This window comes from Lolium rigidum, chromosome 3 (genome assembly GCF_022539505.1).
Source record: "Lolium rigidum isolate FL_2022 chromosome 3, APGP_CSIRO_Lrig_0.1, whole genome shotgun sequence".
NCBI classification, from domain to species: Eukaryota; Viridiplantae; Streptophyta; class Magnoliopsida; order Poales; family Poaceae; genus Lolium; species Lolium rigidum.
In genome coordinates, this window is record NC_061510.1 from 227,498,849 (window position 1) to 227,511,885 (window position 13,037).

The 13,037-nt window shown below is 45.2% G+C and overlaps 1 long non-coding RNA gene across 1 annotated transcript; it reads right to left on the reverse strand.

The window, feature by feature from the left end:
* Nucleotides 1-5,261: 5,261 nt before the first annotated feature.
* On the reverse strand, nt 5,262-9,339 carry LOC124703085. Its single transcript, XR_007002923.1, has 4 exons — nt 8,482-9,339; nt 7,999-8,035; nt 7,138-7,243; nt 5,262-5,876 (listed from the first exon to the last, which is right to left on the reverse strand). It is a non-coding gene; the product is annotated as an uncharacterized LOC124703085 (long non-coding RNA).
* Between the last annotated feature and the right edge of the window lie 3,698 nt (nt 9,340-13,037).

Genomic DNA, 13,037 nt, shown 5'->3' on the forward strand with positions numbered 1-13,037 from the left:
ATATTTACTTTGAAATTCAAAATGATTTGAATTTGTATCTTGTGTTTGAATTTTAAATTCATTGTTTATATTGTGTGATGTTTATATTTAAATGTTAAACACTTATCAAATGCAAACATTCCCCAAAGTAACAAGTTACAAAAGAGATCATGTCGAAATTTCCCTAACTCACATTGCCTAACCCTAGATGCAAAATGAGAGAGAACCTCGATCCCTCTTAGGTTTAGTTGCAATAAGGCGCGAAAATTTCCCCCGTTTTGCGATGAAATGCACATCCCATTTCTAAATCTACCCTTCGTTGTTCCTATGTTCTGGGTTATTACACAAGGGGACAGACAGTGACCCGATGCGGATCTCTAGGGGAGGGGCCCGGTCGAGGGGAGGACTCCCCCGCTCACCACGAGACGGGAGAGGGGGAAAATCCATGCTGCCTGGAGCAGTGGATGGCGGCGGAGGGCGTCCGCCCGTCGGGTCCGTCGCAGAGGCCAAGGGGCCGGAGCTCTCGAACGGCAGGCTCGCACGCGACGAGGGCTCCCTCAGCCCAGGTCCCATGAAGAAACATCCGAGAGAAATCTGAGAAGGTCGGGAGGTGGGATCTGCGTCTTCGTCTTCGTCGGAGGAATCCTTGTCGGAAGTTGTGAGGAGGGCGGCGTACCTGTTGCCGGCGAGCTTGGAACGCTTGGCGCGGTGTGGGGTGTCAGACCGCCGTCCCCGGCGGCGGCCGTCCGCCCACCGGAGGCGCGGGGATGGGGGGGGGGCCCCCGTGTCGCCCCCCAGATCGCCCGAGCGTCGCCCAAGGCGCTGCGTGAGACACATCCTTCACGAAACTCCTTCACGAATTACTGTCTTTTGGGCATATTCAGTGCGGGCATTAATGAAGTCAACTTGTAACATGTGCTGCCTAGAGCTTGACTTGTATAGGTGTTGTGGTCGAGGTGAGTATTTGGTCACTTTCAGATATGGCACCCACAAAATCCTGATTTTGAATAAACAAATGAAAAATTTGCAAGAACTAAAGCATGAAATCCTTGAATTTGCAAGAATGTTACCACAAGCGAAAACAACTGTTATGCATCCGCTAGAGGTCGATACATTCATACATACGGTTACTATCTAAAACAACAGTGCTAGGCCTTGCATGTGTGCGCACCTTGTGCTGGGGGTGCGAGTTCTCCCTCAATGGAAATTTGAAAATATTTTAGCTGATCCACATATTCGATTTACCATCCATTTTCGTCGCCGGCTTAATTTTTTTCATGAAATTTAAAATTAGACAGCATGTCGGTATATTTCCAGCAGAAAATTGAGTTCTCTTAAAAATTATGTGAGTTTTTCTTATGTTGGTACTAAAGTTACCATGTGGCTACTTATTACAAAACAGGTTGGCAACTAATCTGTTGATGTCTAAAAAAACTTAGCCAAAACATACCCTATAGCCTCAATGCCCTCGGTCATTATTTTTCATCCAGCGTAAACCTATATGGTTTCCATCCGATAAAACGACAGACCATGATTTTATTTTTGAAGCAAGACAAAACATTTTCCATTTTCATTATTCCCTCCATTTTATATATAATGCCACTAAGTATTTCGTGCCAAATCTTTGACTAATAATTTAATTGATTAAAAATAAGTTATATAACATAAAAACATATCATTGGAAACATCTTTAAAATACGAATCCAATGATATGCTTTTGATGATATATAACTCATAATATGTCGGTTAAATTGTTAGTCGAAGTGCGAGGCTCCATGCTTTGGCCTCGTATTTGATTCTAGCGGTGACCATGTTCGCGGCAGAGAAAGTGTGGCGGGAAATTCTCGCGTTGCACTCTTGCCACATTTTTCATGAAATGAGCATGATTAAAAATGCCATCGCCTTCCTCTCCACCCCCTTCTAAGGAAAGTGTCGACCTGTCCTCATTAGCCCATTCCTCCGGTGACAATGATATTTGTAGAGGAGGTGCACGGAGACTCTTGCAATGGTTGCAACCATGGTGTGGCTGCACTGAGAAACATACATTGGTGCCTATTCTATATCTTACAGGAATCGGACGCAATGTCCTACGTGAAGCGGTGCTCATAGGGATTTCCAATTGAAAGAGTCCAGTTTGAGATATAATTTTTTTATTTTCAAAATGAGTATGCACATGCAAAAAAACTACAAAAATTTATACCACAAGGATTTCTCCATCCGGCCAATTTTTTTCTCCTTTACTCGTGTTGCATGCATGCACCCTCTTCCAATATAGTATGGATGTCGCCAGGAGTTTATGTTAGATTCTAACCGTTCAATCACCATATTTTTCTAGGTTTATGCAGAGGTTGGATGTGATTGGTATCTTCGCGATATTAATATATATTTTGCCGAAAAAAATATTTTCTTAGGTTTATGCTTTCTTTCTTTCCAAATATGAATGTCACATATAGGTTTTGATATTGACAATCAGTTCTTTCTACTAGTAATTTGAAGTTTTAAGTACAATCTATATGTCGATAACTTTGGAAAGATTATGTTGCATAACACGGTTTTAAAGACTCGCACACACGAGCAAATTAAGTCTCCTCTTTGCTCCGTTCAGATTCAACCCAATTTGGGCACAGTGGGCAATAAATGAAAGTCAACATGTAATGCCTAGGTCTTGACATATATGATGCATGCATGTACGGAATCCGTCGTGGTCGAGGTGAGTATATATATATATGAGGCTATATGTGTATTTGAATTTTTTTTCGATAAAGAACGCTTTGTTACTTAGAGATTAAGCATTACACACGTCTTTGCATAACTAAGATGCACACAGCCGTACCAATTCACAAGTTACAACCATAAAAGTCTACATCTTGAATAAAACATAATTAAAAGATAACAAGATTTAAAGCTGGAAATCAATGAATTTCCAAGATTGTTACCACTATGTATCTGGGAGGGGTCCATACTCTATACTGTGCTCAATAGTCAATAGTCGCAAATTAACGCCTTAAAATCTTCAAGTTGTGAAGATATTCAAGAAATAATGGAGTAGTAATTAACTTTCTGTCCTTTAATTTACCGCTCTACGTACTGAGACCCAACCAAAATTGCAAGCCAGCTTCAGCTGAAACTCTTCCTAATCTGCTCCTCCCGGTCGCCCACGTCTATAACTCTCAACCGAAGATATCGAGTTGCAACATGGTGTATTCTGTAGAGATATATATAATTCTTGCAACTTGGCGTAGTTTAGTGATAGCTGGGATGTAGGTTTCTGAGCCTATAAAATAGCGTCGCTCTCTACTTAGTTCTACACCAGTTAAGCTCTCCCTTCTCGATCTATATTGTGTGTCTTCTTGATCTCTTGGTCCATATACTCCCTCTGTTACTATCCTCCACGATCTTTCTAGCTCTATAGCTCGATCTATATTGTGACCACACCAATGGCCTCAGGTTTTGCCGGCTTTGCTCTCAAGGCGGCAGTCGTCGCTGCCGTTCTATCTTTGCTGTTCATCCCTTCGTTGGCCCACTGTCGACCGTCGCTCGGGCCGGTGCCACCACCGCCGCCGCCGCCACCGCCGTCGCCATCGCCACCGCCTCCTCCGGCGCTTCCAGTATTATGCAGCGACTGTCTTTCGCCATGCATCTCGAAGTGCAGCGTCTCCGTTCCAGCGACATGCCGCGAATACTGCGATAATTCCACATCATATTGCCAGAGCTGCCTGGACGATGGCGGCTCTTCTTGCCGGGAGCTCTGTAAACGCGACTGTGCCGGCTCCTGTCCGCCGGCATTATGCACTGACTGTTATCCGAACTGCACCTCGGCGTGCAGCGTCTCCGTTCCCCAGATATGCAGCGAATCCTGCGCCCCTAACTCCACTGGTCCATTTCCGTGCCAGACCTGCCTGGACGGCTACGGCAAGCAGTGCCGAGACTCCTGCAAAACCGACTGCGTCGGCGCCGTCGGCCCTGCCACCTGCCTGGCCCTACTCTCTCCCACGCCGGCGCCGGCGCCAGCTCCGGGGCCGCCCGTGTTATGCAGAGACTGCGTCTCGCATTGCGGCTCGACGTGCGCCGTCTCCGTTCCCCCGAAATGCAGACAGTACTGCGACAATACGCACTGCGACGAGTGCAAGTCCGCGTTCATCCACGAGCACTGCGAGGCGGAGTGCTGCAGCAACGCCGACGGCACGTGCAGCAGCTGCGGCTGCGACCGCACCGCTGACCGTGCATGCTACGGCGCCTGCACCAGCATCTCATGCCAGCCATGCCTCGAAGGGTATGGCAAGACCTGCCGGGAAGACTGCAACGCCCACTGCACCGACACCTGCATCAACGACTGAAGTTTGGGGGCCAAGTGGAGTAGCAACTGGTGCTTTATTTTCTCAGCTAGTAGATACTACTAGGTAGCTAGTGCTCAACGATCGTTATGATGTGGCGTGTCTAATAATATGAACTAGCAAAGGCAGGCGCGGCGGCACGCCGCGCCCTTGCTGTGGCCAATAAATGAAAATTCTTTTGTAAGCGTGATTGGTTATTTTGGAACTGGTGGAACATGTTTTACTGGTCGGTAGAGTTGGGAAATATGGTATAAGTTCCGTGAGATGCTATGGCATTTTTTTTTTATAGCAAGACATTGGTACAATTTGCATATAGCTTGAAATAGTTGAAGAGCTGACTGAGAACACTTGAGAGATGGAAACTGACGGATAACATGGAAGCAGATAATAGATGGTTCATATAATGAACATGGTTCACCAAGACGGTCCGATTAACAGAATTCAAAATTCTAGTGGTGGTAATGCAGTCTGATAATATGCATTCAGCAACACCTTGCTGCTGAACCTGGTATGGCCCGTGGAGCAAAAGCAAATAACTCATCAATATGACATTCAGGAACACCATGATGCTAATGTTGGTATGGCACAGGGAGCAAAAGCAAATAACTTATTGATGTCTAGGAAGACAAAATTGACTAAAATACCAACAGGAGTTGCAACCCATTGCTTCGATGAATTGGCTCACGGGATGTGGCCGATTTCATAGATATAGGGATATAGATTTAAGATTTCTGCAATTATTCTGTGTATAAGAGGACCACTTGTTTTCTGAAAAAAAAAAGTTGTTCACTTTTACCTATCACATACTGTGAGAGAACATTCGACCACAACATCAAGCGACACATGTTGTTAGAAGTAAAGTTTGCTTTTCACCCTACTCCGAAGTCCAAACCATAGTATATTGCGTATTGTACCTTCATTGAGGAAAGAGTACAGATGCACAACGCATATGAACTTAAATAACTTCATTCAGTCAAACAACCAGTAGTATTTACAATGAAAATCTGTAGCATCTATATCTTGAACAAACAAAGTGCTCCAATAATCTCCAGCCATCAGTGCTCTCCACAAGAAAGCAACACTGAAACTTCTCACGTAATTGACCAATTTCTGATACATATTGACTAATATTCATCAGCAAAAGCAACACCCTGTACATCTCAACCTACCTACAGTATAATCATGGTGTGGTAACACAGTCGCTAGCATCTACAACTAAGACTAAGCTGCTTATTTCGGATTCAGTTGCCCAAGAAATTTATGCACCAAGGTACAGATAGAAAAGCTGCTCAGTCTTAGTTATTGAGTAATTACAAATGGTGGTAGCAAACTAAAGACCAGGAAATCTCACCAATGGCAGCGCATGGCACACACGTGCAAATGGTCTCTGATGACGGCAATGGCAAGGCCGGCCGACAGTATGTCCCAGTCTCCTTTCATAATTTTTATCAGCTTGCAAGATAATTTCTTCCAAGAAGATAGAATTGCAATGAATAGGGAGTGTTGTTGCCTGAATTGCTGGTGTTGTTATCTCCCATAGTCTTGATGACCCATTGCATCCTCCTACAGAAAGGGCAGAATAGTTCAGATTAAATGTTCCTAAGCACTGTTTGAAGAAAAGCCATTCTAGGTTATAAGATAAGAGGTTAATAGCTGGGAGAAGGAAGCAAAGAAGCATGCGGAGCAGGCTATTTTACCAGGTGCAATAGATGGTCTGCTAGTGCAATGAAGGAATTTTAACTATCTGATGGAACCCGCAAAATGAGAAAGTTACTGAAAAATGGAAGTTCTGAATCCATACCACTTACAGCTAGCATGCATTCATGATTCTCTACCTATAAGAAGCGTGCATCTTCTGTGATGGCAGAACAGTGCAAGTACCCATTTTAAGCATAAGTAGCAGGTTAGCTCTGGGGACTTATATGGGCATAACCAAATTCAGTATTTATTTGTCTTGTTAGCAGAACAGAACAACAAGTTCTAAATCTGTAAACTTACAGGACTGAAAACTTCATAATAAACGTGTTTTGATAGCACATATATAATTTCTGTAAATATATCTAGTAGCTCGGCAGTGAGTGGGTACATGTATCAACCTAAACTACCCAAATATTTAGAAGTTGCAGTTAGTTTGTGTATTCTAGAAATGTTTATTTATTCAGTAGGAGAGGAATTTTCAGAAATGTTGTATCCATACAATGATAAGAATTAATCAGCTGGATAACAAACTTATTTTTCATAATTCACATCTAATTCTGTAAATCTATTTAGTAGGTGGGCAATTAGTGCATACATGTATCAACCTAAATAACCTATATAGTTAGAAGTTACAGCTTGTGTAGTGTAGAAACGGTTACTTATTAAGTCCGGGAGGAAATTGCTAATGCAAACAGCCGTAGCTATGTGGTCAATTAAGTATATACAACTGATAATGTTCCTGGGAAACCGAAGACTTTGCAAAGTTCAATAATCCCAGTTAATCAATTACTCATGTAGAGAAGGAACCTAGGCAAAGGCAACAACCCGGATAGGAATGCACTGCATCAAACCATTCACACTGCACTTCCCCAATATTCATAGAAAGATTGAAATTACTCATGTCCTAAATGGAAATGCATACCAACACAACCTATATAGAGAAGGAACTTGAGCAAAGGAAATACAATAAGTAGAAACGGGTGTGCCGTTTGCGCATTTCTTTTCTACCAAAAGTACCAACAGTGTCAAAGATAATCAGACACTAATTCTTCTCAGGAGAACGTGTGGTTTCATGTATTTTTTATGACATAATAAACCACATGAATATAAATTATGAGTGCCTAACCTTTGTATTAGAATATCATTGGCATCTTTTCACAGATTTCTTGTACTTTCCATCTTCTTGCAGTGTATTTGCAAATGCCAACTATACATTCATCTTGCCTCAGATGCTAATTAGAAAGGAAAACGGGATTACAAAGAGAGCATAAATTCAAATAAAATAAAAGCTTGACCTCTTTTTGCACCAATGGCTTCCCTTTGCGGAATAAAACATCGCACTTCTAGAGAGGAAGAAAACATTGGCGATGGTCGATTTCACTGATAATATAGCTACCATTTATGATGGCTCTCCAATCTACTTCACTAAAACTAAAAATGGAGAGCAAAACGCCCAAACCTAATGTCCATACAACAACATTGAAAATTCATTAAACAATGCATAGAAAATGAGAATAGAGGCACTCTTCAAGATCCAAGGAGAAAATAAACGAAGTAACCAAGATCCAAGCAGACATATGAGAATATTTTGCAGCTAAGTTCTTCTTTTCTGAATTTTTGAGGATACACATCAGAAGAATTTGCAAAAAAATAAAAATCAATAAGAAACGGAAACAGCAAGTTCAGTACAGAAATGAGTTATCTTGGGACATGCACAGTAAAGAGTTGATTGACTAATGAAATAAATAAAATTATGCCATCATTGTATGACTCCCTGCTGCTTCATAGCATCCTGAGAATTTCTCAGAACTAAGAGTGATTGGAAGTGCATTGTCTTGTCAAATAAACAATATTTTCAGTAAAATAAGATCAAAAGGTCATTTTTCTTTGGCAAATCCAAGTCTTCCTAGAAATTCTTACAAACCTTCCGCTTACACTGTTACACATCAAAGTACAGAAATCTGCGTAAAATGGATATGGTAACTACCTCTGTATCAGTCCCTTTTTGCACATCAATATTGCTCCTGCATAGAGCTTATCAGGAGTCAGGCCAAGACAAAAAAAAAATCAATCTAAGAGATAGAAATACTTCTTAGCGTTCCTTCTTTTTAGACATGTATGAGAGCTCACTTTTGCATGAGTGAGAAATGGTGTTTTAACCACATATGCTTCACAAAATCCATGGCACAAAACAACCAAGATGGGTGTCTCAGAACTCTAATAGGAACTGTATGTGATGATAATCAATAGTGATTGCAGCATTGCCATTCAACCCCTCAAAAATTTAATTAGCAGATCACCATTTGCAGATCTAAAGTTACCAACTTCATGATATAGCAGATTTTGCCTTATCAAAACCAGTAAAGGTTACGTGATGCTTACATTACTATAGCAGCTATCGGGTAAATGATGGTACATCTGTTTGATCGCAACCACTTGATTATGGTAGATAGCATAGATAATTGTTTACCTGGGAGACGACTTGCATGACATCGCCCTGGGAGGATGGGATCCCTTGAGGCCTGGACTCGTTCTCGGCCATCCTCCTAATGAAGAAATCCTCCTTGTTGGCCGTCGATACCTCCAGCTCTTCCTTGATCTACATGTCCTGGGTGGACCTGGCCTGGTCGGCTGCCTCCCTGAGTCGACTCCGGTGTTACCAGCTTGAGGGCAAGGTCGGAGAAGCCGTCGCCGCCGCCATGCTCCTGTACCACTGCTGTTGATCTAGATGGCCTCGGCGGCATGCCCGACACCGAGCTGCATGGTGGGGACAAGGCTGGCGATGGCCCAAATCTTGAGCTGGCGGCGACGACCTAGATCCCGAGCTGGCGGCCCCCTCGCTCTTCGTCGGACACGCAGATGGCAGACCAGCCGGTGGGGAAGCTAGAGCCCATGGCCATGGGCGACGTCCGGGGTGCAGAAGGAGCACCAGACCAACACAAAGGGATAGGATTGAGCAAGGATATGTAGCAGCAAGGAAAAATGGTGGAGGAGGCGAAGAAACCAGATTAATTTGGCCCTGCTCGGCGGGCCACGCACCATCTTCTCGCCGAAGTCGAACGCCAAGGTGGCGGCTGGCTCGTCGGCGTGCTGCAGCGGGCGCGCCGCCACGAAAAGTTGGTGTGGGAACACCATGGAGAGGCCGCTGCTCTGGCCAGCTGAACAACGATGGCTGCCGGGAAAAACAGCGGCAGTCGGCAAGTGTATCCGCGGTGAGCAGGGGATGGAGGAAGAAGGAGTCCAGCCGGCACAGGAAACCCAGACCCCGGCACGAGTAAACCGTCGTGGACTCGTGGTTGTACTCCGTAGAAGATTTGGCTCGGGAGAGTGGGGGAGATGGATGGGGATTTTTCTGGAGAGAGGCCACATGTCGTGTCGAGAGAAAGCGGTGCCCTCGATAGCCCACCACCACTCCACCATCTTTCAGCTATGTCCACCAAAGCGCGTACCAAGACACCAGATGTCGCGACCCCGGAGGTCAGGGCTAGACAAACCCAGATATCACATCTGGCATAAGCCTAACCTAGATCTCTAGGGCCTACAGGGTGAGAATCGGTAACACAACAGTGACTCTACGACTCAAAGCAAATATATTACAACTCTTAACGAGTTAAGATCCAAATTTATTACACGCAGAGGTCACCGACCACAATTCAACAAGCAACGGAAAGCAAATTATGTTATCTAGATAACAAGACCGCAAAGGGCCTAAGAGGCCATAACATAAGGCGACGTCCCAGCCCATAAGTCTCGTGCCGCCGCCCGAGGAACTCCGAACTACTCGTCGACGTCAAGGTAGAAGCCACCATCTCGTTGGAAGGACTTCGTCCGAAACAAAGCATGCAAGGCCGAGTACATGGACTCGGCAAGACTTAGTACAACCTCGTTAGCAAAGCGGGTATGCGAGGCTTTATGTGGAGCTTATTTTGCGGAAAGCCGCTTTTCCTTTGTAAACGGGAGGGAGCGTAAGCTCGTCTATTCGGACCATTTTCAAAAGGGATAAGAGAGCGATATCAACTCTAGCTCTAAGATCATCGTGTTGAATCCACCGAATCTTCATCATCACCCGAACCTATCACCTAGGATCACCCCTCGACAACCTGAGAAGGGATCCTTATTCACACATTAACATCAAGTTTTACGATTAGGTTCAAGTTATCTATGATCATCACGTCCTTTCCCAAGTCGTCCTTAACCGTGGACACGGCTTTTCGAAAAGATTTACCCTGCAGGGGTGTACAACTTTACCCACACGCGCCGACCGACTCTTAGTGCCACTAGATTAACACACTTCCTTGGTGTGCCAGCAGAGGGTGGTCGACCAAAACCTTTCCCTTACTTCGCCTATTCCATGAGTCAAACTAACTGGGGAGCTCCGTCATCGTAGGTAGCCATTCTCCGAGGCGGTCCCGGTCATTGTGTGCAGGGGATCCAGCTCAATGCCTCCAGCATCCTTCACCCCGGCCACGCCCGTATGATGCACTTTGAAAACCTTTTCCACCTTTCCCCATGCGTATGGCAAATGGAACTCGCAAACTAATTGACTCATGGGTAAGCTAGGTAAGTTCGGGCCAAGGGGTTCCCATGGGCCCCGTGTGGCTGTACGCTCGCTCTTGGTTCCGAAGGCGAGAGCCTCAGGTCCTAGTATCGGCGAGAACGAGTCAAATCACCACATACCCATGTGGCGGCCCATCCAAGCCTTTAGCATGTTTATTAACATCATCTCCGATCTTACCACGTCATCCTGACAAACTATGTTCATTCGTAGCTCTGATTCATCAACCGGATGGATCAGGACTTCAACAGCTAAGCATGGCTAAGCATATCATATATAAGGCTCTAGCGATGCGATCAAGCTCAACCTAGTTTTGCTGGGAGCGGTGGATCAGGAACTTTAGGCTACAAGGATAGATTGTGCACACATAGGATATCTACAACTGCCGATAAAACATATTTGAAGCGTATGCAATATGTAATAACCAGAAGTAAAAGCATTTCGAAACCATATATGAACCAGGTTAGGGCTTGCCTTGTCCCTCGTTGTTCTGGTGCTGCTCTTCGGGTGCGTTGATCTCAGGCTCGCGTTCGGTCCCTATCGAGAAGAACCAAATACCGGAAAGGAAGAGCACAATCAAGACAAGGTACAACGCAATGCACATAAAATATGATGACATTTCATTTTAAAGGGGTTTGGGTAACCCTAGGTGCATCGATGGAAATTAAAGGGGTTCGGCTTCGATCCCGACATAAGGGGGGTCGATTTAGGGTTTCTACTAGGGCTCATATTTAATTGGTTCAAGCATGTATGAAACATGGATAAACAATTAGGAAATGTTTTTCTGATCATTTTGATATATTATTTTATATTTTTCTGAATTAATATGAATTACTTATTAATTTCCAAAGTTTAATTCATTTTAAAACAATTTCTGGAAATTATATAAAAATAATAAAAGTTGGACCCACATGTCATAATTTTATTCTTTTCTAAACATTTATGAAATTATTAAAATTCTGACCAGGGGACCCACATGTCATTATTTTATATTTACAGAAATACAGAAATGATTTATTAAAAATACAGAAAATAGAAAAAGGCAATTATGGCGTCAGCATGACGTCATGCTGACGTCAGCCGGCCATGAGCTCGAAATTGAGCTCTGGTTGAGGCTCAATCGGGCGATTCAGGCCGCGACAGGGCGCGCGGGCAGGGGCAAAAGGTGCGGGGCGACGCACTGAGCAGTTTGGTGGCGGCGCCGCCCTTGATTGGTCGCCGGAGCGCGGCCGGCGGCGAGGAGAGGCGGAGGCCGGGGCAGGTGGTGCGGCGCGGCGGCGATACAGAGGGGGAGAGGGCGAGGCGAGGGTATGGGGAGGAGCAGCAGCTCACCAGGAGCGCGATGGCGGGGTCGGCGATGGCCGGGGATGCTCGCCGGCGGCGAATTTGGCCGGAGGCCGGCCGGCAGACGGGTTAGGGTTAGGGTTGCTCGGGGGCTTCGGGGCCGCGGGGAAAGGGGAGAAGTGGGGGATTAGGGTTAGGGGCGGCGGCGGCGCAGCCTTATAAGCCGCCGGGGCGGCGGAGCTCATCCGGGCCGCCGGCGCCATCGAGCGGCCGCGCGCGCGCAGCGGCAGCCTGGAGGCGCGGGGAAGACGACACTTTTCCGTAAAACCCCCGGAAAAACTGTTGGGCTAGCAAAGGGGTGCGGCTGGGCCACTTGGGCCATGTTTGGGCTGCGGCCAGTGAGGGAAAAGAGAGAGAAGGGGGTGGGCTGAGCCCAGATTAGGGAGAGAGAGGGTTTTCTCCTTTTTTTCTTCTTTTGTTTTCCAATTCAAAACCAAACTCAAATATGTTTGAATTTTGTTTGAAACTCAATTTTGCCAGAGAAGTAATAAACACACATGGACTTGTTGAATGACAACAAAACCATGTTGTCTATTTTGAAAAACTTGAAAGGTTTGAATGAGAAAGAAATAGAGAAGAATGTGCGGAGTGGGGGATTAGGGTTAGGGGCGGCGGCGGCGCAGCCTGCCCATAGCGGCCAGGGCGGCGAGGCTCATCACGGACGCCGGCGCCATCGAGCGGCCGCGCGCGCGGTGGCGGCTTGGGCCAGAGAAGACGACACTTTTCGAAGAAAACCCCAGAAAAACTGTTGGGCTATGAAGGAGTGCGGGCGGGCCACTTGAGCCATGTTTGGATAGAAAGCGGTGAGGGAAAAAGAGAGAGAAGGGGGGTGGGCTGAGCCCAGTTAGGGAGGAAAGAGGAGTTTCTCTCCTTTTTTTCTTCTTTTGTTTTCCAATTGAAAACCAAACTCAAATATCTTTTGAATTTTGTTTGACTCAATTTTCTGAGAGAAGTAATAAACACACATGGACTTGTTGAATGGCAACAAAACCATGTTGTCTATTTTGAAAAACTTGAAAGGTTTGAATGAGAAAGAAATAGAGAAGAATGTGCATAATTGTTAGGGTTTGATACAAATTTTTACTCAAATGCAAACTAAATGCATAAATACATGATCACTCATTTAT